We start from the raw sequence: 24,175 nt of genomic DNA on the forward strand, positions 1-24,175 counted from the left end.
CTAAATTAAACTATTCCTTTAGCCATTTAATTAACTCTTCCTCATCAATCAAGATCCAGTTCAAATGTCATCACCCTGGATAAATAAAAGGCCAATAGCCCTTGGTAGAATAAACCACAGCATCTTATTTTGTACGTTAAGTTCCAAAATCATTTACCTCTCAGACTGTGAATCTTTCAAGAATAACAATTCCCACCCCCCCCCACTTATCTCTATTGTAGAATGACTGGCAATGATATAGTTTGTCATGCTCTGAACAATAGTTTCATCCAAAACACAATGCTATTAAAACTTAAGTAATAAAATATTTACAGAGGGATGGGGGACAAACCTTAAAACACAGTAATAAATTTTCAGGGGAATCTTTTGAAGTATTTTTTAACACTGTACATGTAACTCTATAGAACTTTAACTGTACTGTGCAAATCCAGTGTTTGATTAAATTTGGCTTTTGCTCAAAAGCGGTGAGCCTTCAATTTTTATTCATTATTATCTCAGCATTTCTTACATTTCTTCCCTTATTCATTGTTATTTTATACATGTATTAATTGATAATCTATTAATAACTAATAACCTATGCAAAACAGGTACTTTGAAATACTGAACGAGGTACCTATGATAAAATAGTCAAGAAAAAAAGGCAAAATTTCTAACCTCACAGTTCAGAGTCTAGTAGGGCAAAACAGACATTAGTCAAACCATCATACAAATGAGTACGTACAAAAACTCATTTATCTGACCTAAATTCATGGTCAGGGCAGGCTTCACTGAGAACTGCCTCATACTCAAACCTGAGTATGCAGGTGTTTATACCAGACAGAGAACAGTATGTGCAAAAACTCTGTGCTAAGAAAGAGCAAGAAATATAAGAGGAACTGAAGGATAGTTAGTCACTTGTACGAATCAATCAAACAAGTAGCTGTGCTGTAGAATATCTGTTTATTAACAGACTGTAATATAAACCATAGAAGTTGGCTTATTCCAAATCACGTTCCCTAACAGATGACAGTGCACCCAATTCCCATTATGAAAACTTGCACTGTAGCAAGCAAGACAAATATTCACACATTTCACCACTGAGATAATACGTTAAATTCTATAAGGTATATGCACTGTATTATCCTGTATGATCTGTAAAATTCTAAACATATCTGAGCATTTTGCTTTTGACAATGGTACAGTAGGTTGATTTAAACCAGTATGTCCCTGATAATCACTAGAAAAGCAGAGCAAAAAGTAGTCTGTTTAAAACCGAAGAATTGAAACAAAACAAAACAAAACAAAACAAAAGAACTTTCAAGACAGTGAGAATTTGCACAGAAATTCTTCTGAGACCTAGATGAAACAGGTGGGACCAGACTTAAGAAGTATAGCTTCAAATCTTTTCAACCTGACCATATTAATTAAGGTACTATAGGCTACACCTAGTATCATTAGCCTAGCTGCATACCAATAAAATCTTTCCAAAAGGTTTTGGCAAAAGTAAATCTTATCAGCAAAAAGACCCCAAATATCAATTATCTTATCATTATTCATATAAAAGTCTACAGAAAAAAACCCAATCAAGATCTGACTGAACACCAAGGTTTTAAAATAGCACTAGAAACAGACCCATAGTAGATCCAGAAAATGGCGCTAGCACAAAACAGTTTTAATACACTATTGACCAGAGACATATTAACACATCTTTTGTCACCTGGATGCTACTGACTGGGAGAAGTTGCAATATTCATATGTAACAAATCACCAACCAGGGGGGTTAGTTTCTGCAAAAAACCCTCAGTTAATAATGTCATAAACTAAGCTACTTTAATGTGTTAAAAGGAGTTTTTTTTTTTTAACAGTTTTAAACAATGCTAAAAACATGGAAAACAGAAAATTGAAAAATACAATTTTAAAAACAGAAATTAAGAAACTGATGGATGACTTTAACATTAGGTTAGGTACAACTAGAGAAAGAATGATCCAGAAAACAGAAAAGAAGAACATACCCTGAGGCCCAAAAAAGACACAAAAATGGGAAATACAGAAAAGTATGAAAAAATATGACACATGAAGAAAAGGTCCAAAATATGTAACTAGAATCCAGAAAGAAGGTAACCACATACGAGCAAGAAAAAATACTTAAGGGCCTGATAGTTTAAAACTTCAAAAAACAAAACAAACTGAACAATGACATCAAGCCAGATTCAAGATCTAAACTTCCAAGCATAACAAATAGAAAGAAAACCACACTTAGGCAAATAAAAGTAAAGGGGGAAGGTGGAGGGATGGACAGAAACAGAGAAACAGAAACAGCCGCAACAGACCTAAAAAGCAGCCAGAATAAATTAAAGAATATTAACTCTAAGAGTAACAGTAAGATATAGCTGGCTTTGAATAAATAATGGAAGCCAGAGGACAACAAAAGGATATCCTCAAAGTGCTGGGAAAAGGGGAAATGTCAAAACAGATTTCTGTATGTGAAAAAATACCCTTCAGAAATGAAGACAAAATAAAGACATGTTTAGTCACACAGGATCAGAGAATCTGTCACCAGGAAGCACTAAAGAGACTTCTTCAGGTAGGAAGAAAAGAGGGCTTCCAGATGCAGCTTGGATATACACCAAAATATGAAATACACTGAAGAGGGTAAATCTGTAACTCTAAATGAATACTGACTAAACAGAATAATGACAACATTTTGTACAATCTAAAATATTACAATGGACAACAATAACAGTACATAATTTGGAGGAGTAGTATTGATAAGCTGAAGTGTTCTAAAACCTTTCAATGACTAGGAAATTGAAAAAGTTCTAATTTACTTCAAATTTCAGTACATGAAAGATGTATATGGTAATCGCTGGGATGGTCAATTAGACTATATATAGTTGTTCCTTGGTATCTGTTTCAGGAACCTCAGTTCAGTCGCTCACTCGTGTCTGACACGTTGTGACCCCATGAACCACAGCACGCCAGGCCGTCTTGTCCATCACCAACTCCCAGAGTTCACTCAAACTCCTGTCCATTGAGTCAGTGTTGCTATCCAGCCATCTCATCCTCTGTTGTCCTCTTTTGCTCCTGCCCCCAATCCCTCCCAACATCAGAGTCTTTTCCAATGAGTCAACTCTTCGCATGAGGTGGCCAAAGGACTGGAGTTTCAGCTTTAGCATCATTCCTTCCAAAGAACACCCACGGCTGATCTTTAGGATGGACTGGTTGGATCTCCTTGCAGTCCAAGGCACTCTCAAGAGTATTCTCCAACACCACAGTTCAAAAGCATCAATTCTTCGGCGCTCAGCTTTCTTCAAAGTCCAACTCTCACGTCCATACATGACCACTGGAAAAACCATAGCCTTGACTAGACAGACCTTTGTTGGCAATATAATGTCTCTGCTACTGAATATGCTATCTAGGTTGATCATAACTTTTCTTCCAAGGAGTAAGTGCCTTTTAATTTCATGGCTGCAATCACCATCTGCAGTGATTCTGGAACCTTCCAAAATGAAGTCTGACACTGTTTCCACTGTTCCCCATCTATTTCCCATGATGGGACAAGATGCCATGATCTTAGTTTTCTGAATGCTGAGATTTAAGCCAACTTTTTCACTCTCCTCTTTCACTGTCATCAAGAGGCTTTTTAGCTCCTCTTCACTTTCTGCCATAAGGGTGGTATCATCTGCATATCTGAGGTTATTGATATTTCTCCCGGCAATCTTGATTCCAGCTTGTGCTTCTTCCAGGCCAGCGTTTCTCATGATGTACTCTGCAAAGAAGCAGGGTGACAATATAAAGCCTTGACGTCCTCCTTTTCCTATTTGGAACCAGTCTCTTGTTCCCTGTCCAGTTCTAACTGTTGCTTCCTGACCTGCATACAGGTTTCTCAAGAGGCAGGTCAGGTGCTCTGGTATTCCCATCTCTTTCAGAATTTTCCACAGTTTATTTTGATCCACACAGTCAAAGGCTTTGGCATAGTCAATAAAGCAGAAATAGATGTTTTTCTGGAACTCTCTTGCTTTTTCCATGATCCAGTGGATGTTGGCAATTTGATCTTTGGTTCCCCTGCCTTTTCTAAAACCAGCTTGAACATCTGGAAGTTCACAGTTCACATATTGCTGAAGCCTGGCTTAGAGAATTTTGAGCGTTACTTTACTAGTGAGTGAGATGAGTGCAATTGTGCAGTAGTTTGAGCATTCTTTGGCATTGCCTTTCTTTGGGATTGGAATGAAAACTGACCTTTTCCAGTCCTGTGGCCACTGTTGAGTTTTCCAAATTTGCTGGCATATTGAGTGCAGCACTTTCACAGCATCATCTTTCAGGATCTGAAATAGCTCAACTGGAATGCCATCACCTCCACTAGCTTTGTTCATAGTGATGCTTTCTAAGGCCCACTTGACTTCACATTCCAGGATGTCTGGCTCTAGGCAAGTGATCACACCATCGTGATTATCTTGGTCGTGAAGATCTTTTCTGTATAGTTCTTCTGTGTATTCTTACCACCTCTTAATATCTTCTGCTTCTGTTCAGTCCATACCATTTCTGTCCCTTATCGAGCCCATCTTTGCATGAAATGTTCCCTTGGTATCTCTAATTTTCTTGAAGAGATCTCTAGTCTTTCCCATTCTGTTGTTTTCCTCGATTTCTTTGCACTGATTGCTGAGGAAGGCTTTCTTATCTCTTCTTGCTATTCTTTGGAACTCTGCATTCAGATGCTTATATCATTTCTTTCTCCTTTGCTTTTTGCTTCTCTTCTTTTCACAGCTATTTGTAAGGCCTCCTCAGACAGCCATTTTGCTTTTTTGCATTTCTTTTCCATGGGGATGGTCTTGCTCTCCTGTACAGTGTCACGAACCTCCGTCCATAGTTCATCAGGCACTCTGTCTATCAGATCCACTCCCTTGAATCTATTTCTCACTTCCACTGTATAACCATAAGGGATTTGATTTAGGTCATACCTGAATGGTCTAGTGGTTTTCCCTACTTTCTTCAATTTAAGTCTGAATTTGGCAATAAGGAGTTCATGATCTGAATCACAGTCAGCTCCTGGTCTTGTTTTTGCTGACTGTATAGAGTTTCTCCATCTTTGGCTGCAAAGAATATAATCAGTTTGATTTCGGTGTTGACCATCTGGCGATATCCATGTGTAGAGTCTTCTCTTGTGTTGTTGGAAGAGGGTGGTTGCTATGACCAGTGTGTTCTCTTGGCAAACTCTATTATCCTTTGCCCTGCTTCATTCTGTATTCCAAGGCCAAATCTGCCCGTCACCCCAGGTGTTTCTTGACTTCCTACTTTTACATTCCAGTCCCCTATAATGAAAAGGACATCTCTTTTGGGTGTTAATTCTAAAAGGTCTTGTAGGTCTGCATAGAACCGTTCAACTTCAGCTTCTTCAGCATTACTGGTTGGGGCATAGGCTTGGATTACTGTGATACTGAATGGTTTGCCTTGGAAAGGAACAGAAATCATTTTGTCATTTCTGAGATTGCATCCAAGTACTGCATTTTGGACTCTTTGGTTGACCATGATGGCTAGTCCATTTCTTCTAAGGGATTTCTGCTCACAGCAGTAGATATAATGGTCATCTGAGTTAAATTCACCCTTCCAGGCCATTTTATTTGAGGATGCTAAAGTCCCTTACCCCGGGTTCGATCCCTGGGTCAGGAAGATCCCCTGGAGAAGGAAATGGCAACCTACTCCAGAATTCTTGCCTGGAAAATCCCATGGACTGAGGAGCCTGGTAGGTTAAGTCCATGGGGTCACAAAGAGCTGGACACGACTGAGTGACTTCAATGGCATAGCATCAGCATATAAAAACACACAGTCTCTCATATACTTTAAGTCATTCTTATTTTACTTATAATACCAGATAAATGTATAAATGCTATTAAATAGTTTCTTGCATGTGGTAAATTCAAGTTTTGCTCTGAGGATTTTTCTGGAATTTTTTCTGGGATATTTTCAATCCATAGTTGATTGAATCCACAGTTACAAAGTCCATGTATATGAAGGGCTAACTGTATAGCTAATAAAGCTATTAATAACAGAGGGGGGAAAAGATCAATAAATAATCCAGATTAGATTTTAAAACACCTAATTATAAGGTGATTATAGAAAATATATCTAAAATATGGGATTATGGAAAGAATAAGCATAAATAAAGATATATTTTGTATGACACAAACCATAAGAAAGCTTGTAGGGCTATACTTTATCACAGAAAACTTTAATGCATGAGAAAGATATATATAGATACATGGGTAAAAATATAGTGGAATACTTCATTATAATAATTGTTCAATTTACCAGGAAGGCACCACAATTCCAAATTTGAATTTACCTAATAACACTAAACTTCCCTGGTGGCTCAGATGGTAAAGCGTCTGTCTACAATGCGGGAGACCCAGGTTAGATCCCTGGGTCGGGAAGATCCCCTGGAGAAGAAAATGGCAATCCACTCCAGTACTATTGGCTGGAAAATCCCATGGACAGAGGAGCCTAGTAGGCTACAGTCCATGGGGTCGCAAAGAGTTGGACATAACTGAGCGACTTCACTTTCACTTTCAATAACACCAAAAGTCAGGTATCTTTTCCTGAAATGGAGCTATTTTTTGCAAAATCCTTATCATAAGCTTGTTTTTTCCACTTTAAACATGAAAAATCATATAACATATTAATTAATGCTCCCCAATCACTTCTCATTTAAACTTCAAATCTTTTGGGCTTCCCTAGTAGCTCAGATGGTAAAGCATCTGCCTGCAATGCAGCCAACTTTTTTACTCTCCTCTTTCACCTTCATCAAGAGGCTTTTTAGTTCCTCTTCACTTTCTGCCATAAGGGTGGTGTCATCTGCATATCTGAGGTGACTGATATTTCTCCCGGCAATCTTGATTCCAGCTTGTGCTTCTTCCAGCCCAGCATTTCTCATGATGTACTCTGCATCGAAGTTAGATTAGCAGGGTGACAATATACAGCCTGACGTATTCCTTTTCCTATTTGGAATCAGTCTGTTGTTCCATGTCCAGTTCTAACTGCTGCTTCCTGACCTGCATACAGATTTCTCAAGAGGCAGGTCAGGTGGTCTGGTATTCCCATCTCTCCAACAATATTAGAGATGCACAATCCTTTTGTTTTGTTGTTCAGTTGCTAAGTCGTGTCTGACTCTGTGACCCCATGGACCGCAGCACACCAGGCTTCCCTATCCTTCACTATCTCCCGGAGTTGGCTCAAACTCATGTCCATTGACTTGGTGATGCTATCCAACCATCTCATCCTCTGTCATCCCCTTCTCCTTTTGGTGACACTCGGCAGATGCTTCAAAATGTCTACAAGTGCTTCTAATATTTAAGAAATTTCATTTGGAGGGTAATTTGTGACCTTCCTCATAGACTTGTTAAAATATTGCATTAAATTTTACAGATATAAAAGCCATTTCTTCCTAAATAAACTAATAAACAAGGATATGTCACATAAAGTCAACATGAATACAACTGTGCAACGTCCACAACCCTAACAAGTGCGCTTTAACACAGCTCTCTCAGTGATTAGAGGAGCAAGCATGCCAAAACAAGAGCAAGCAGACCCGAAGGCACAGGAAAAGACCTGCACTTCACCACAAACAACCTGACGTTTAGAAACTATACCCAACAAGTGCAGAAAATAACATTCTTGGTAAATGCATAAAAAACATTTACCAAAAGTGACCGCACACTAAAGCAAAACTAGGTGTTAACAAATTTCAAAGGATAGGCATGTCTGTAATCTCAGACAAATTAAGACATGAATTAATAACAATATAAGAAAATCCTTATATATGTGAACATTAAACAATAAACATCTGAACAGCCCATGAGTAAAAGAAAAAATCATAGGGAGAGCTAAAGCAAATTTTTAATGGAATGTTTTTAAAACACTTACTATCAAAATGTGTAGGGACACAGCTGAAACTGTTCTTAAGAAGAAAATTTTTAGCTCTAAAATACATATTCAGTAGAAAGGCCAAAAACCACTTTTGTAAGTAACAATCTGAAAGAGGTACCCCCCCCAAAAAAACCTGAACTCCAAAACAGAATAAATGATAAAGTAAAGGTAAGAGTTGGATCATCAAAAAAAGCAAGAGAGTTCCAGAAAAACATCTATTTCTGCTTTATTGACTATGCCAAAGCCTTTGACTGTGTGGATCAAAATAAACTGTGGAAAATTCTGAAAGAGATGGGAATACCAGACCACCTGACCTGCCTCTTGAGAAACCTGTATGCAAGTCAGGATGAAACAGTTAGAACTGGACATGGAGGAACAGACTGGTTCCAAATAGGAAAAGGAGTACGTCAAGGCTGTATATTGTCATCCTGCTTATTTAACTTCTATGCAGGGTACATCATGAGAAATGCTGGGCTGGAAGAAGCACAAGCCGGAATCAAGATTGCCAGGAGAAATATCAATCGCCTCAGATATGCAGATGACACCACCCTTATGGCAGAAAGTGAAGAGGAACTAAACAGCCTGTTGAAAGTAAAAGAGGAGAGTGAAAAAGTTGGCTTAAATCATCTGGTCCCATCACTTCATGGTGGGGAAAACAGTGGAAACAGTGTCAGACTTTATTTTCCTGGGCTCCAAAATCACTGCAGATGGTGACTGCAGCCATAAAATTAAAAGACGCTTACTCCTTGGAAGGAAAGTTATGACCAACCTAGATAGCATATTCAAAAGCAGAGACATTACGTTGGCAACAAAGGTCCGTCTAGTCAAGGCTATGGTTTTTTCAGTGGTCATGTATGGATGTGACAGACTGTGAAGAAAGCTGAGCACCGAAGAATTGATGCTTTTGAACTGTGGTATTAGAGAAGACTCTTGAGAGTCCCTTGGACTGCAAGGAGATCCAACCAGTCCATTCTAAAGGAGACCAGTCCTGGGTGTTCACTGGAAGGACTGATGCTGAAGCTGTAACTCCAATACTTTGGCTTCCTCATGCAAAGAGCTGACTCATTGGAAAATACCCTGATGCTGGGAGGGATTGGGGGCAGGAGGAGAGGGGATGAAAGAGGATGAGATGGCTGGATGGCATCACTGACTTGATGGACATGAGTTTGGGTAAACTCCAGGATTTGGTGATGGACAGGGAGGCCAGGCGTGCTACGATTCATGGGGTCGCCAAGAGTCGGACCCGACTGAGTGACTGAACTGAACTGAAAGGTAAGAGCAAAAAGTAACAAAACAGAAAACAAACATACAACAGACAGCGACAAAGCCAAAAGTTCGTTATTCGAAAAACTAGTAACAATTGATAAACTTCTGAAAAGAGTAATATAGGAAAAAAGGAAGCAATCCAAAACCTATCTGGTCCCAGAAGTCTTACATAAAGAAACACAGACTGTCCTATACATACATTTATCACATGAAGAGTGATCCAAACAATAAAAATGTGACAGTACAGCAAATCGTGTATTAGCATGAAATTAAGTCGGCATGTATAATTCTAACACTACCTGCTGTTATGTCCAGCTCACACACTCAAATAGCCTAATTCCAACAATCTTTTGATCCCACTAGGTCCTACAATTTATTAAGCTTATCACATTTCACTGTCCCTCACCCACTTTATGTGGATATAGCTCCTTACCCAGTTTAATTTTCATATATTCTTACTCCTTTGGCTCCGACTATCCCTCCTATGCCCATATTTCCTGGGGAAAAACCCACCCCTGCCAAGGATGGCTTACTCCCATGTAGCTGAATATGGCTGAAAAACAAACAACCATGCTAATTATAATTACTCTGACTAAATTCATGATCATGAACCTCAAACCTTAAATATTCCCTTCCTACTGCCTAGCAATCTTCTATTTCCCAATTTCCTAGCTGATCATTTAACACCGTATTATATCCCCTCACATCTACCACACTCATCCCTAACCTTCACTTTCAGGTGATGACTTTGCTACCTACTCTACTGACAGGAACAACCACCAAAAAAGCGCAATCGGAAGAGAAGCTCTTCAAGTTCCTGCTATCACAACTATCAACCCACCAGAATCTATCTCATATACTCTGCCTTCCTTCTTTTTAAAATCTTGCCTCAAACAATTCTTTTCTTTCCTTCAATGTTATTTTTTTCTTCCATACTGAAGAGTTCCCACCGGCAAAAAAACAAAAGACGCTATTACTTCACTTACCTAAAACAAAACACAGAAAACAAACAAAAAATCTTGATCCTGAGAAACACTTAAAATACATTAAATGATAAATTAATGTTTGCTGATTGTCAGAAGTTCCAATTCTGTAAAGATGTCAATTCTCCCCAAATTAAGACTCCATGCAATCCCAGTCAAAATACCAGCAGGTTTCTTTTACCATATGCAGAAACTGACAATATCAATCTAAAATTCACTTGGAAATACAAAGTTACAAGAATAGTGAAGGCTACCTTGAAGGATAAAGCTCCACAGTGGTCCCCAACCCCCGGGTCACAGACTGCTACTAGTCTGTGGCCTGTTAAGAACTGGGCCGCACAACAGGTGGTGAGTGGAGAGGAAGCCAGTGAAGCTTCATCTGTATTCATGGCCACTCTTTACTGCTCACATTACCACCTGAGCTCTGCCTCCTGTCAGATAGGAAGCAGCATTAGCTTCTCATAGGAGAGCAAACCCTACTGTGAACTGTGCATACAAGGGATTTAGGCTGTGCACTCCTTATGAGAATCTAAAGCCTGATGATCTGAGGTGGGGCTGAGGCACTGCGGAGGGACTGCAAATACAGATTATTAGCAGAGAGGTTTGACTACAGAGTCCTAATAAGTCAACTTCTTGCAGATTCATATCAAAACCCAATCAGTGAGTGACAAGTGACAATCAAGCTGCACCTGGTGGCAGGCTATATCGTGGCAAGTGAGTTGATGCACTTCCTTTGTACAGCTGCATCTGGGGCCAGGCTTTAAGCAGAATCCGATATTATTTTACTCTGCGCGTGGCCTGCCCATTATTTGATTTACCTCTTCTATCTGCATCTCTTTCCTGCACTGCACACTTGTCTCAGTCATAGTTTTGGGAAGCCCACAAGCTAATCCTAGCCAAAATGAGTTTTAAAAAAAAAATCACCGGAAAGCCTCTTTGCAAAGGGGGAAAGATCCAGTGATGAGACAGCAGAAGATTCTAAGACTGACTGTTAACAAAATGAAAACTGCATTTAAAAGGAAATACCAAGAGTCCTATTTAAATTATGGTTTCATTGCAACAGGTGATTCACATTCTCCAAGCCTGCTTTGCATAGTATGTGGCAACTGGCTACATAACAAAGCCATGAAACACTCCAAATTGCTCTGCCTCCTGGAAACCAAGCACCCTGCATTAAGACAAGTCTTTGGAATTTTTCAAAAGAAAAAGCTGTGAACACAAAGAACAGGAACAATCATCGAAGGCCAGCATTTCTTCAAATGTGTCTGCATTAAGAGCATCATTCTTAATGGTTTAATCTCATTGCTAAAGCTAAGAAGCCCCTTACTATTGGTGAAGAGTTGATCCTGCCTGCTGATAAGGAAATCCATTGTGAACTTTCAGCAGGGGCTGCAGTACAAAAGGTGAAATGTGTTCTTTTTTTTTGACTAGCACCAAAACTAGACAAACTGATGAAACAGCAAAGAATACTGAGGCACAGTTGTCAGGGAGGGTTAATGAGTCACGTGGTACTCAACTGAGGTTGACAAATCTACTAGTGTTGACAGCAAGACAATCATGCTTGTTTTCATGCAATACATTGTTCAGGAGGATGTGCATAGGGATATATTATGTGCACTTTTGTTGCCAACCAACACCACAGGTCCAAGTCTTTGAGTACATATCAGGAAAACAGAACTGGTCATTTTTATCAGTATTTATATGGATGGAGAAGCTGCCATGACTGGATGGCTTTATGGTTTCACTAGTCAGGTCAAAGAGGTTGCTTTCAAATGTGAGTCTACACACTATGTCATCCATAGAGAAATGCTGGCTAGCCAAAAAATGCCACCTGAACTTAACAGTGTTTTGTAGGATGTGATTAAAATTATCAATCACATTAAAGTACATGGCCTTAACTTACATCTGTTCACGTAACTGTGTGAGATGAATACACAACACATATGTCTTCTCTTATACACAGATAGCTTTCTAAAGGTAGGTTACTGGCTAGAGTTCTCGAGTTATGAGAGCTGCTCTAGAGATTTCTTTTGGAAAAATAGTCACCACTAGCAACACATTTCAGTGATACAGAATGGGTTGTAAACCTTGCTTACTCGTGTGACATATTAAACCTGCTCAATGAACTCAATCTGTCACTTCAGGGGAGAAAGAAGACTGTTCAAGTCAGCAGAAAAAATGGCTGTGTTCGAAGTCAAACTGGAATTACGGATCAATGAGTGAACACTGGGGTTTTTTGACATATTTCAAATATTAGCAGAGATTTTGAAAGAGACTGAGTCAGGGTCTTTCTCCCAGCTAGTGCATGATCACCTGTATCAGCTTTCAAGAGTCAGAGCATTCATTACTTCTCTGAACTGGGAAGGAACGGATCCAAGACCCATTTGTGAAAAGCCAGATGAATCTACTTTGTCTATGCTAGAAGAGTATCAACTGCTTGATGCAGCAAATGATGGTGGTCTTTAAAGTATGTTTGAGACAACTTCAGATCTCCGTATGTTCGGGATTAAAGTCAAGGCAGTATATCCTGAGATTGCCACAAAAGTACTGAAAAGCCTGCTTCCATTTCCAACATCGTCTCTTCGTGAAGCGGGGTTTTCTGCAGTGACAGCAACCAAAACGAGATTATGGAGACTGAATATACCATCACCCCAAGAAAGGACTGTCTAGTTGCAAGAAACCAAGCTCAGGGCTCCCACTGCTTCTGCATTATGGTGATTTGTATAATTACTTCATTACATATCAAAATGTAATGATAAAAGAAATAAAGTACACAGTAAATGCAATGAAACTGAATAATCCCAAAACCAACTCCCACCTCCTGGTCTGTGGAAAAACTGTCTTCCACAAAACCAGTCTGTGGTGTCAAGAAGGTCAGGGACCACTGATTCACCAGGCTTATTATAAAGCTAAAGTAATTAAGGTAGTGTGCCCCCAAACTGTTCTGAAAAGAAAACTCAAGGCTAATAGAAGAAAAGAAATAGTAAACATCAGAACAGAGTGAATAGAAAAAGAGTAAAAAAAAAAAAAAATCTATAAAACCAAAAATTGGTTTTGAAAAAAGGTTACAAAAAGGGACAAACCTTTAGCTAGATGGGTTTTGAAAGAAGACTCAAATAAAATATCAGAAATGAAAGAGACAATCTTACTTACCAGAAATAAATATGACAGTAGCAGACTACTATAACAAAAGTATGCCAACAAATGGAATAAACTAGATAAAATCCACAAATTCCTAGAAACACAAAACCTAAATAGAAGAAAGAAAAGCTGAATAGACCTACAACTAGTAAGAAGGCCAAATAAGTAATCAAAAATCTCCTAATAAAGAAAAGTACTCAATCTGATGGCTTCACTGGTGGGTTCTACCAAAGATTTAAAGAAGAACCAACACCAATCCTTCTTAGACTCTTCCTGAAAATGGAAGAGGAAGAAACATTTCCTAAGGTCAGCTTTGCCTGATAATAAACCAAAGACACTAAAGGCAAGTACAGATCCATATCCCTATGAACACTGATGCAAAAACCCTGAACAAAATGCCAGCAAACTAAATTCAGCAGCATAGTAAAAGGATTAAACACCAAGATGAAGTGGGATCTATTGCTCAAACTCAAGAATAGTTCAACATACTAAAATTAACCAGTGTGATATGCCACATTAAAAAAATGAAGAGGAAAAATCACATAATCATCTCAATTGATGCAGAAAAAGGATTTGACAAAACACACTATCATTTTATGATAAAAAAAATTCCTACCAGGAATAGAAAGAAACTACCTCAACATAATAAAAATATATAAGAGAAAGCTCCAACAGCTTACACCATACTCAATGGTGTAGGGCTGAAAGCTTTTCCTCTAAGTTCAGGAAGAGGACAAAGATAACGAATTTTGCTACTTCTATTCAATAATGTAGTAGAAGTTCCAGCCAGAGCAAAACATCAAGAAAAACAAATAAAAAGCATCCAAACTGGAAAGGAAAAAGCCTAATTATCTGTTTGAAGATGACATGATCATATATGTAGAGTTCCCAAAATATTACACAAAAAACCTTGCTCAATAAATTCATCAAAAAAGTAGAATAAAATCAAGACACAAAAATCAGCTGCATTTCTATACACTAACACTAAACAGTTTGAAATAAAAATCATTCCATGCACAATAGCATCAAAAAGAATAAAATATTCAGGAATAAACTTAGTCAAGGAAGCACACACTGAAAACTAAAAAAGACTGATAAAACAAAGAAAACAGACACAATTAAAAAAAACCACATTCACAGAATGAAAGACTTAATTGTGTTAACACACCAATAATACCCAAAGTGATCTACAAATTCAATGCAACCTCTATGAAAACCCCAATAATTTTTTTGCAGAAATAGGAAAAACATTCCAAAAATTCGTATGTAATATCAAGAAACAGCCAAAACAATACAAAAAGGAAGAAACTGCAAGTCATACTAGCTAACATCAAATTTTCCACAAAGCTACAATAATCAAGACAGTACAGTACTGGCATAAGGACATACAGGCCAAAGAAACAAAAAACCCATAAAGAAATCCATGCATGCATGGTCAAACGTTAAAAAGTATCAGCGGATGCTATCAACAGAATAAAAACAGCAACCCACAGAATGGGAGGAAATAATTTTATATTACATTTCTGATATGAGATTAATATCTAGAATATATTAAGAATCCTTAAAACCCCACACAAAAAAGAGCCCATTTTAAAAACAAGAAAAGGACTTGAGTAGACAGTTGTTTAAAAAAGATACACAAATGGCCAATAAGCACATGAAAAGATGCTCAACATCACTGATCTTCTGGCAAATGTATATCATGAGATAACACTTCACACCCATTTGGATAGCTATTTTATCACACAAACAAAAAACCAGTGTTAAGGTAGATGTGGAAAAACTGGAACCCTTATGCATTGTTTTGGGGAATCTGACATGGTACAGTTGCTGTGAAAAACTGAATGGCTCTTACTAAAAAATTTAATATAGATCACTACTGATCCAGCAATCCTACTTAGAGGTATATACACAACAAAATTGAAAGCAAGGACTTGAATAACGTATCTGTACACCAATGTTCACCGGAACATTATTCACAATAGTCAAAAGATAGAAACAACCAAAATGTCCACTGGAAGATGAACAAAGCAGCTTAAGGTGGTGTCTGTACACACACACACACACACACACACACACACACACAAGGGAATCCTTTTCGTCCACTGGAAGATGAACAAAGCAGCTTAATGTGGTGTCTGTATACACACACACACACACACACACACACACACACACACACACACACACACACGGGAATCCTTTTCGGCCTTAAAAAAGTAAACCCTATCACATACTACAAGGATGAACCTTGAAAATATTAGGCTAAGTGAAATAAGCCAGCTGCAGACAGACAAATACTGTGTAATTCCACTTATATGATATTCCCAGAGGAGTCAAATTCAGAGACAGAAAATAAAATGGTAGTTGCCAGAGATGGAAGGGATAAGGAACAGAAGAACGAATGAGGTGTCAGTGTTTAATAGATACAGTGTCAGTACCGGATGATGACAGCATTCTGGAGATGGCCTGTGGTGATCACTGCTTAGCAATGCCACTGGACTGAAAACTTATGAATAGTTAAAATGGTAAATACTCTGTCACGTTCACTCTTGCCATCTCCTGTCTGTCCACTTCCAATTTAACTTGAGCCACAACTCTAACATTATAGGTTCCTATGCAATACTGTTCTTCACAGCACTGGAATTTACTTCCACCACCAGTCACATCCACAACTGGGCACTGTTTTTGCTTTGGCTCAGCCTCCTCGTTCCTTCTGGAGCTACTTCTCCACTCTTCTCCAGTACCATATTGGACACCTACCAACACGGGGGGTTCATCGTTCAATATTGTTGTATCCTTTTGGCTTTTTATACTGCTCATGGGGTTCTCAAGGCAAGAACACTGAAGTTGTTGTGATTCCATCCTCCAATGCACCACATTTGGTCAGAACTCTTTACCATGACCCGACCATCTTCGGTGACCCTACACGGTATGGCTCATATTTCACTGAGTTACACAAAGCTAGTGATCAATCTGGTTCGTTTTCTGTGATTGTGGTTTTCATTCTGTCTGCCCTTTGAGGATAAGAGGCTTGTGCAAACTTCCTGATGGGAGGGACTGGCTGTGGGGGAAACTGGGACTTGCTCTGCTGGGCAGGGCCATGCTCAGTAAATCTTTAATCCAATTTTCTGTTGATGGGTGGGGCTATGCTACCTCCCTGTAGTTTATCCTGAGGCCAAACTATGGTAAGAGTAATGGTGACCTCCTTCAAAAGGATTTATGCCAGCCTAAGTCATTTTTGTTAAAATGAGGAACTACAATCTTAAAAAGATTCCCCATAGGTAACTTGGAATATAATCTTTAAAAACTGTGAATCATTGTACTGTACACATGAAAATTATATAATACTTTATTTTTGTTTAAACTATATAATACTTTATTTTTATTTTTTAAAATTATATAATACTTTAAATCAAATAAACCTCAACAATGTTTTTAAAGATTTTTTTTTAATTCCCAGTATGGGCTGTGCCATCCTAATTTAAGGGATATCATGGACTCTGGCACTCAGATTCAGACCAATTCATACTAACACTGATTATACATGTCCAGTCTTTTAAAATCAATTTACTATTTTAAAGAAATTTGTTGCTTAAGTAAATAAATATTTTAAGAGCATGGACTTGAAACAGAAGGTAATCTTTACTTTTTATACCTGGCCTTTCTTGATACCAACTTTTGACTTCATCATAACATCCCATTTTGGTGATTCTGGTAAATCAATTATTTATTAATTTTTTCCAGAAGTTACTAAAATAAACTTTGTAATAAAAGTCACTATGTACATCAACAACTGAACATTTTAAATAAATAAACAGGTATCTATCAAGAGAAAATCTCTAATGACTCATAACTTTGTTAAAAAGAAGGGAATGTAAAAATTCAATTTTGGATATAATAAACTTGAGACAGTCATGCATCATATATTGAAAATGTCAAAAAGGAAGCTAGATATAAGACTCAGACCTTAGAGCAAAAAATACACTTTGGGGAGTCATGTGGGAAACAATGTGCTCACCTAAGGATAAAATGTAAAATGAACAGGGAGAGTGAAAGCCCCAAGGAAGATTTATTATTATTGTTGCAAATGAATAGTCCAAAATGATCCTCAAGACATAAGGCTTTAAACAAGTTGGCCAACATTAAAAAAAAATTTTTCAAAAAGAAATCAGACTTTCAGCCTCCCTTGAAAAAACCATTCTACTTTTAAGAATTTATTCTAAGGAAATAGTAAGACAAAGACAAAAAATATTTACATATATGGATGTTCATCCCAATGCAACCAAAGTAGTGAAAACGTCGAGGGAAGATATATGCAAGCATACAGGAATGACCTGTTTATATAATAAAATACCACAGCCATTAAAAAGGTTGAACATTTTACAGCAAATGTCCACAATATATTGCTGTGGGCAGAAAGTATATAATTCTAGTATCATTTCTTTTAAATTCTGTAGGTATGGTATAAAAGAGGCATTGTATACTCATGTTAAGGAAACTAATAAATAACCTGTTGACACTTTTTAAAGATTATTTTCATTTTTTTATAAAATAAATATTATTGTGATAAAGAAAAAAATTACAACAAAAACGAATGGCCACTTTTAAAATTAAAAGAAAATTAAGAGTCTGAAAGATAGCAAGCATGAACTTTAAGCATTACTGAAATGTTCCTTCTACTTTAGCATCTTGTACAATTTCCAGTTGTTCTTTGTTCACAACTTGCTTGGAATTTCGAGGCTTATTTGACTGAGAAGTCGGTCTACTACAAGTGAAGTGGGAAAACACGGGTCCCAGACCCAAGTGTCACTAAGCTAGCTGTGCAACCTTTGGTGCATGACAATTTCTAAGTAAAAGTAACTTTTTATAACCAAAAAGTTGAAATTATATATGCTATATGTACCACACAAGGCTAGAATACTATATATTTGCAAATATTTGAGGAAAATGACTTATTATTACTTCTGACAAATATATCTCTAAGCATAGTATAACATGTTATACCTAATATTTATGATCAGAAATGAGTAATTTACTGTCTGCTATTTCACGTATTTATGTCCCCTGAAACGTATTTATACTTTTACTGCATATACAGCAGAAATCAAGAGAAAAAATTAGATGAAAAGCAGTAGGTATTAATAATTTTCAGTAACTGAATGTCAAATTGGTATCTAAGGTTATACCTTATAAAAAGCAAATAAACACGAAATATACACTGGTAACATGTTACAATACATAGTAATATAGTGTCTAATTTTATTTAGGGTGTATACACACACACATATACATTTATGTATATATAGCTTGAAATTTTCTCCTTAGGTTCAGTAGATACTCTCACTTGATTTCTTACTTTTTCTATAAATATTTTATCAATGAACAGAAGAGGAAGAAAGAGTGCTGAGTCCATACTACTCCAGGACCTGTTTTAATCTAAACCTAATTTTTCACCAAAATTTAATCAAGCTGCTTAAATAGACACACAGATGTGTAGAGCGGACTTTTGGACTCAGAGGGAGAGGGAGAGGGTGGGGTGATTTGGGAGAATGGCATTGAAACATGTATACTATCATGTAAGAAACGAATCGCCAGTCTATGTCCGATGCAGGATACAGGATGCTTGGGGCTGGTGCACGGGGATGACCCAGAGAGATGTTATGGGGAGGGGGGTGGGAGAGGGGTTCATGTTTGGGAGCGCATGTACACCTGTGGTGGATTCATGTCAATGTATGGCAAAACCAATACAGTATTGTAAAGTAAAATAAAGTAAAAATAAAAATTTAAAAAGAAAAAGAGTAGAATACTGTAATTTTCACGTTTCCTTAGAAATCATCTTGTATTATAAACCCTACCCCCTTCAGCGAAGAGACTGATGTCCAAGGATAAGAGTGGGCCCTCCAAAATCTCAGTTCCAACAGCCAGGAACTTTTCTACTATAACACAGCAGTTGTTTTTTTTTACTCATTCACGTATTATCTTCTCAATCAGATTCATATAGTCTTCTCAAACTGGAGCCAAGACTCAATCCAAGTCCATGTGACTCCGTAATAGCACGTTTACAGTTGTATCCTGCTGCTGTAGACTCGAAGCTAAAGCCCACCCTTTGTTTTCCCACCGCAGCTAGTCTCAGGTGCCGAGGACCAGCCTTGACCAGGAAGGGACCCTGGGTTCAGAAATCCCAGGTCAACAGTCTCGCTACTAGCCCAGCCTTAGCAGAGAAACACTTACCTCACTGTTGGCAAAGGAGCACCGTGGCAAAGAACAAAAAGCCAGGGACTACGAATCCCAGCTAGATACAGAAACCTCACCACCACTTCCAGTTCCTCCCCTCCTCTTCTCCCCTTCCATCTTTAATGGCCACGCCAGGGACACCACAATCCTTTAAGCTGCAGCTGCTCTCTTCTTCTGCTTGCCCACACTATGAGATATAGATCTTCCTTGACCTACTATACTACTCTTGCACAATTTAAAATTCACATGTGCCTTAAAAGAAAGTAAAAAGAGTGTCTTCAGCAGGTATACTAATGTCTGCAACCATTTAGAGAAATTTTTATTTTTAAACTTTTAACATTTTCTCACAGTTTCTCATTCTCTCTTCCTCTCCCCTCATGGAATGAAGAATATTTTCTTATATAAGCAAAGTACAGCTATCAAATTCAGAAAACATATCATTTATATAATACTTTAAAGTACAGGCCATATTCCATTTTTGTCAATTATCCCAATAATGTTCTTTAGAGGTTTATTTCCCATTCTCCAGTACAACATCTTTACAGATTCACATGTCATATTTGGCTGTCCATATTTTCAGTCTCCTTTAAACTAAGGTTTCTTGGCCCTTGCCTATCGTGACATTGACATTTTGAAGAATATGAACCAGTTATTCTATAGAATATTCCAGAATTTATATGTGTCTTATGTTTCCTCACATTTAAATTCCCAGCCAAAACGCTACATAAGTGGTTCTGCATCCTTCTTAGAATCATCATATGCAAAGGCATTTGATGTCCATCTACTCACTCACTGATATTCATTTTGATCACCTGATCAAAGCATCATCCAATTTCTCTGCTGTATAGACCTATCTGCCTCTTGCACATAACAAGCAATCTGTGGGAAGATAAAACTATGTAAATATTCTATTCCTATCAAACTCATTCCCTGGATTGAGAACCCTTTGATGATTCCTACCTGAACCAATCTATACCATGACAATTATAAAATGACAGTCTTTGGATTCCACTACACCCTCCACATTCATCAACCATAAAGAAGAGTCTGCCTCTCTGCTCTATATTATTTATATATTTATTATCAGTATGGATTTGTATGTTCCTCTTTTATTGAGAGGGTTAAAATCCATTACCCTTATTACTCATTTTGATGATCAAATTATGCTCAATTTGACTAGTGAGACCCTCCCCCTTCAAGCTGGGTCCTGTGACTTATTTATATAGTCTTAGAGCACTTCCTTTGGAGAAGGCAATGGCACCCCACTCCAATACTCTTGCCTGGAACTGCATGCACGGTCTGTGCCACAACACAGCCTGAGCCACCTGTCTCCTGCTGCCTCAGAGGAGAGGGGTGCAGGGGGCACGGCAGTGGTGCTGGGTGCTGGAAAGCGGGGCTTAGAGCGCAGACCCAGGGAGTACCATTGCCTGCTGTGAAAAGACAGCCAGAAAGGACAAAAGTAGCAAGTTCTACAACCAGGAAGGTTTGGAGAAGCAGCCCAGGACACCACAGAAGCAACACACTGGTACTGAGTGGCACACAAGGGGTTGTGCCCTCATTGCAATCCGGTTCTTCACCCATGGGGTTCTGCCTCCTAAGGCACTGGGAGGGTCACGCATCTGGGCAGGCTTACCCATCCCTCCAGCCAAGGCCTCCTTCGCCCACACAGACTCCAGGATCATGAGAGCCGCCCAGGGCAAAGTCGCCTCTGGAAGTCAGCCCTGGTGCCCCTGCCTGAGATGGGAATCCATCAATGCTGGTGGGGCTGAGTGCTAAAGTGTGAATGCTGAAGAGAGAATCCAGGGAAGGGCGATAGTTGGCTATACAGATACAACTGGAGGAACAGGGCTGAGGCATTCCGTGGCCAGGAACGCCACTGGAGGAAATGTGGTCTTCCCAGGAAACCATGGACTCTTGCTCAGTGACACACAAGAGGCAGGACCACCACTGACTCCACAGTCCCAGCCCCTGCCTCTGTGGGCACTGGGAAGGACTCCCAACAGACCAAGCGCACCCCACTCTGTAGAAACTTCACACACACACCAGTGATGGTTGCTATGCCTCTCCCAGCCTAAGTGAGTCAGCCCGAATCAGCTACTGCTTTCGTTCTTTCTTGCATGGACAGGGATCAGATGCCTGAGAGTGCTGCACATGCAGAGGTGGGGCCAAAACCAAAGCTAAGCCCCAAAGACCACAAGACTAATGAAGAGGAAAGGAACTCTCTCCATGTGGCTACACAAGCTACAGATTAAATCCTTGTGTCCTGCCTCTGTGAAATATCTGAATAGGCAACAATGAGTGTTCCCACAACTCAGACCAGTCTAACTTTGGTGGCAGTAAGCTTGGGAGCAAGGTACATGTGGGAGTTAAACAAGATCACAGTGAGTGCCCACAGCAGGTCCAGAGACCTACACAGAGTTACTGGATGGCCTCCAGCATAGACTGTGGTTCACTGTTGGAGCAAATACACTGATAGCAGAGGCCCCTGGAAATAGATTCTAATTGCTATTATTCATTATTGTTTGTTCAGCAGTTGTTTTTATTATTTCTTCTAGTATATTTTTTCTTTTATATTTTTAATTTTTTCTCACTTTGTGCTTTCCTTTTTTGTCTCTTTTTTTAATCTCTCTGTTTGCTGTTTTCTTCACTTTTAGCTTACTTCTGTTTTGTGTTATTTTTTATTCTTTATTTTTGTTAGTTTAGTATATACTGACTAGTCTCATTTTTAAGTTATTTTGTTTGTTGGGGGCTTTTTGTTTTGTTTTTTGTCTGTTTCCTGTTTCTTTCTTTTTTTTTTTTTTTCATCAGTTCTGTTGGGTTTGGTCTGTTTGTTTTCTTTTTTAGTGTTGTTCTTATTTGTTTCTGTTTGCTTTGTTATCATTCTTGGGTTTTCCTCGTCTGTGTTCTTTTCCTTTATTTTCTTTTTTCTCTGGCTGTGTTGCACAGCTTGTGGGTTCTTAATTCCCAAGTCAGAGGTTGGGCCTGGACCTCCAGAGTGGGAGCACCAAGTCCAGGATAGTGGACTGCCAGAGAATTCCCAGGTACATGAAATATTAATCAGCATGAGCTCTCCCATAGGTATCCATCTTGATTCCAAGACATGTCTCCACCTAGCTGCCTGGAGGTGACAGTGCTGGACACCTCATGCCACACAAGGCAGGAACAAAGCCCCATCCGTTAGCAGGAAGGCTGCTCCAAGCTGTGCTAAACTCAGAGACATCCCAAAACATACAACCTGGCGCAGCTCTGTTCATCAGAGGGGAAAGACACAGCTCCACCCACCAGCCCCTTTCACAAGGAAGCCTCCACAAGCTCCTGGACAAACCTCACTGACCAGGGAGCAGAGCAACAGAAGCAGGAGGAACGATGGCCCTGAAGTCCCTGTGAGAAGGACAGACCACAAAACCAGTAAGCTAGACAAAATGAGACAATACAGAAGTAGGTTGCAGACGAAGGAGCAAGGTAAAAACACACAAGATCAAATAAATTAAGAGAAGTTAGGCAAAAAGAATTAAGCATAAAGAGAGTAAAGCTGATCAAAGATCTCAACAGCAGAATGGAAGCATGGATAGAAAAGATACAAGAAATCTTTAACAAGCACTTAGAAGAACTAAAGAACAACCAACCAATGATGAACAACAAAATAAATGACGTGAAAAACACTGGAAGGAACCAACAGCAGAACAAATGAAGCAGAAGAATAGATAAGGGAGCTGAAAGACTTCAGAATGGCAGCGATAACTGCCATGGAGCAGAATAAAGAAAAAAGAATGAAGAGAAATGAGGATATTCTCACAGACCTCTGGGACAACATTAAATGCACCAACATTAAAGAGAAAGAGAAACAGCCTGAGAAAATATTTGAAGAGACTATACTCAAAAACTTCCCTAATATGGGAAAGGAATATGTCACCTAAATCTAGGAAGCTCAGAGTCCCATACAGGATAAACCCAAGGAGAAACACACCGAGACACCTACTAATCAAACTAACAAGAAGGACATATAAAGGAAAACAAACTGAAAGCAGCAACAGAAAAGCAACAAATAACATACAAGGGAATTCCCATAAGGTTATTAGCTGATTTTTCAGTGGTAACTCTGCAGGCCATAAGGGAGTGGAAGGATACATTTAAACTAATGAAAATCAAAGAGCTACCACCAATATTCTACCCAGCAAGGATCTCATTCAAGTTCAGTGAAGAAATCAAAAACTTTACAGACAAGAAAAAGCTAAGAGAACTCATTACCACCAAACCAGATTTACAACAAATGTAAAAGGAACTACTCTAAAAAAGAAACACAAGGGTAGAAAAAGACCTACCAAAACAAACCGAAAACATTTCGAAAATGGTAATAGGAACACACATATTGACACTTACCTTAAATGTAATGCAGTAATTGCTTCAACCAAAAGATACGGACTGGCTGAATGGATACAAAAACAAGAACTTATATACACGCCATCTACAAGAGACCCACTTCAGACCTAGGGACACATACAAATTGAAAGTGAGGGGGTGGAAACAGATAACCTACGCAAATGGTAATCAAAAAAAAAAAAAAAAAAACGCTAAAGTAGCAATACTCATATTAGACAAAATAGACTTTAAATAAAGAGTACTACAAGAGACACATAAGGACAGTATAT

General features: G+C 38.6%; 1 protein-coding gene across 17 annotated transcripts in view; it reads right to left on the minus strand.

The window, feature by feature from the left end:
• The window catches only part of MEF2A (myocyte enhancer factor 2A), a 186,402-nt gene that overhangs the window by 95,966 nt on the left and 66,261 nt on the right, over positions 1 to 24,175 (minus strand). For 2 of the 17 annotated variants that reach the window (XM_060401550.1, XM_060401551.1), the window contains one exon: positions 1 to 24,175. This exon is cut by the window's right edge and continues 21,106 nt beyond it. The exons of 13 other annotated variants lie outside the window; for them this stretch is intronic. The gene's annotated coding sequence lies outside the window, so the exon portion shown is untranslated. 2 more of the 17 variants (XM_060401552.1, XM_060401556.1) reach the window with 2 other exon arrangements.

The sequence above is a fragment of the Ovis aries genome, chromosome 18 (genome assembly GCF_016772045.2).
Source record: "Ovis aries strain OAR_USU_Benz2616 breed Rambouillet chromosome 18, ARS-UI_Ramb_v3.0, whole genome shotgun sequence".
Lineage (NCBI taxonomy): Eukaryota > Metazoa > Chordata > Mammalia > Artiodactyla > Bovidae > Ovis > Ovis aries.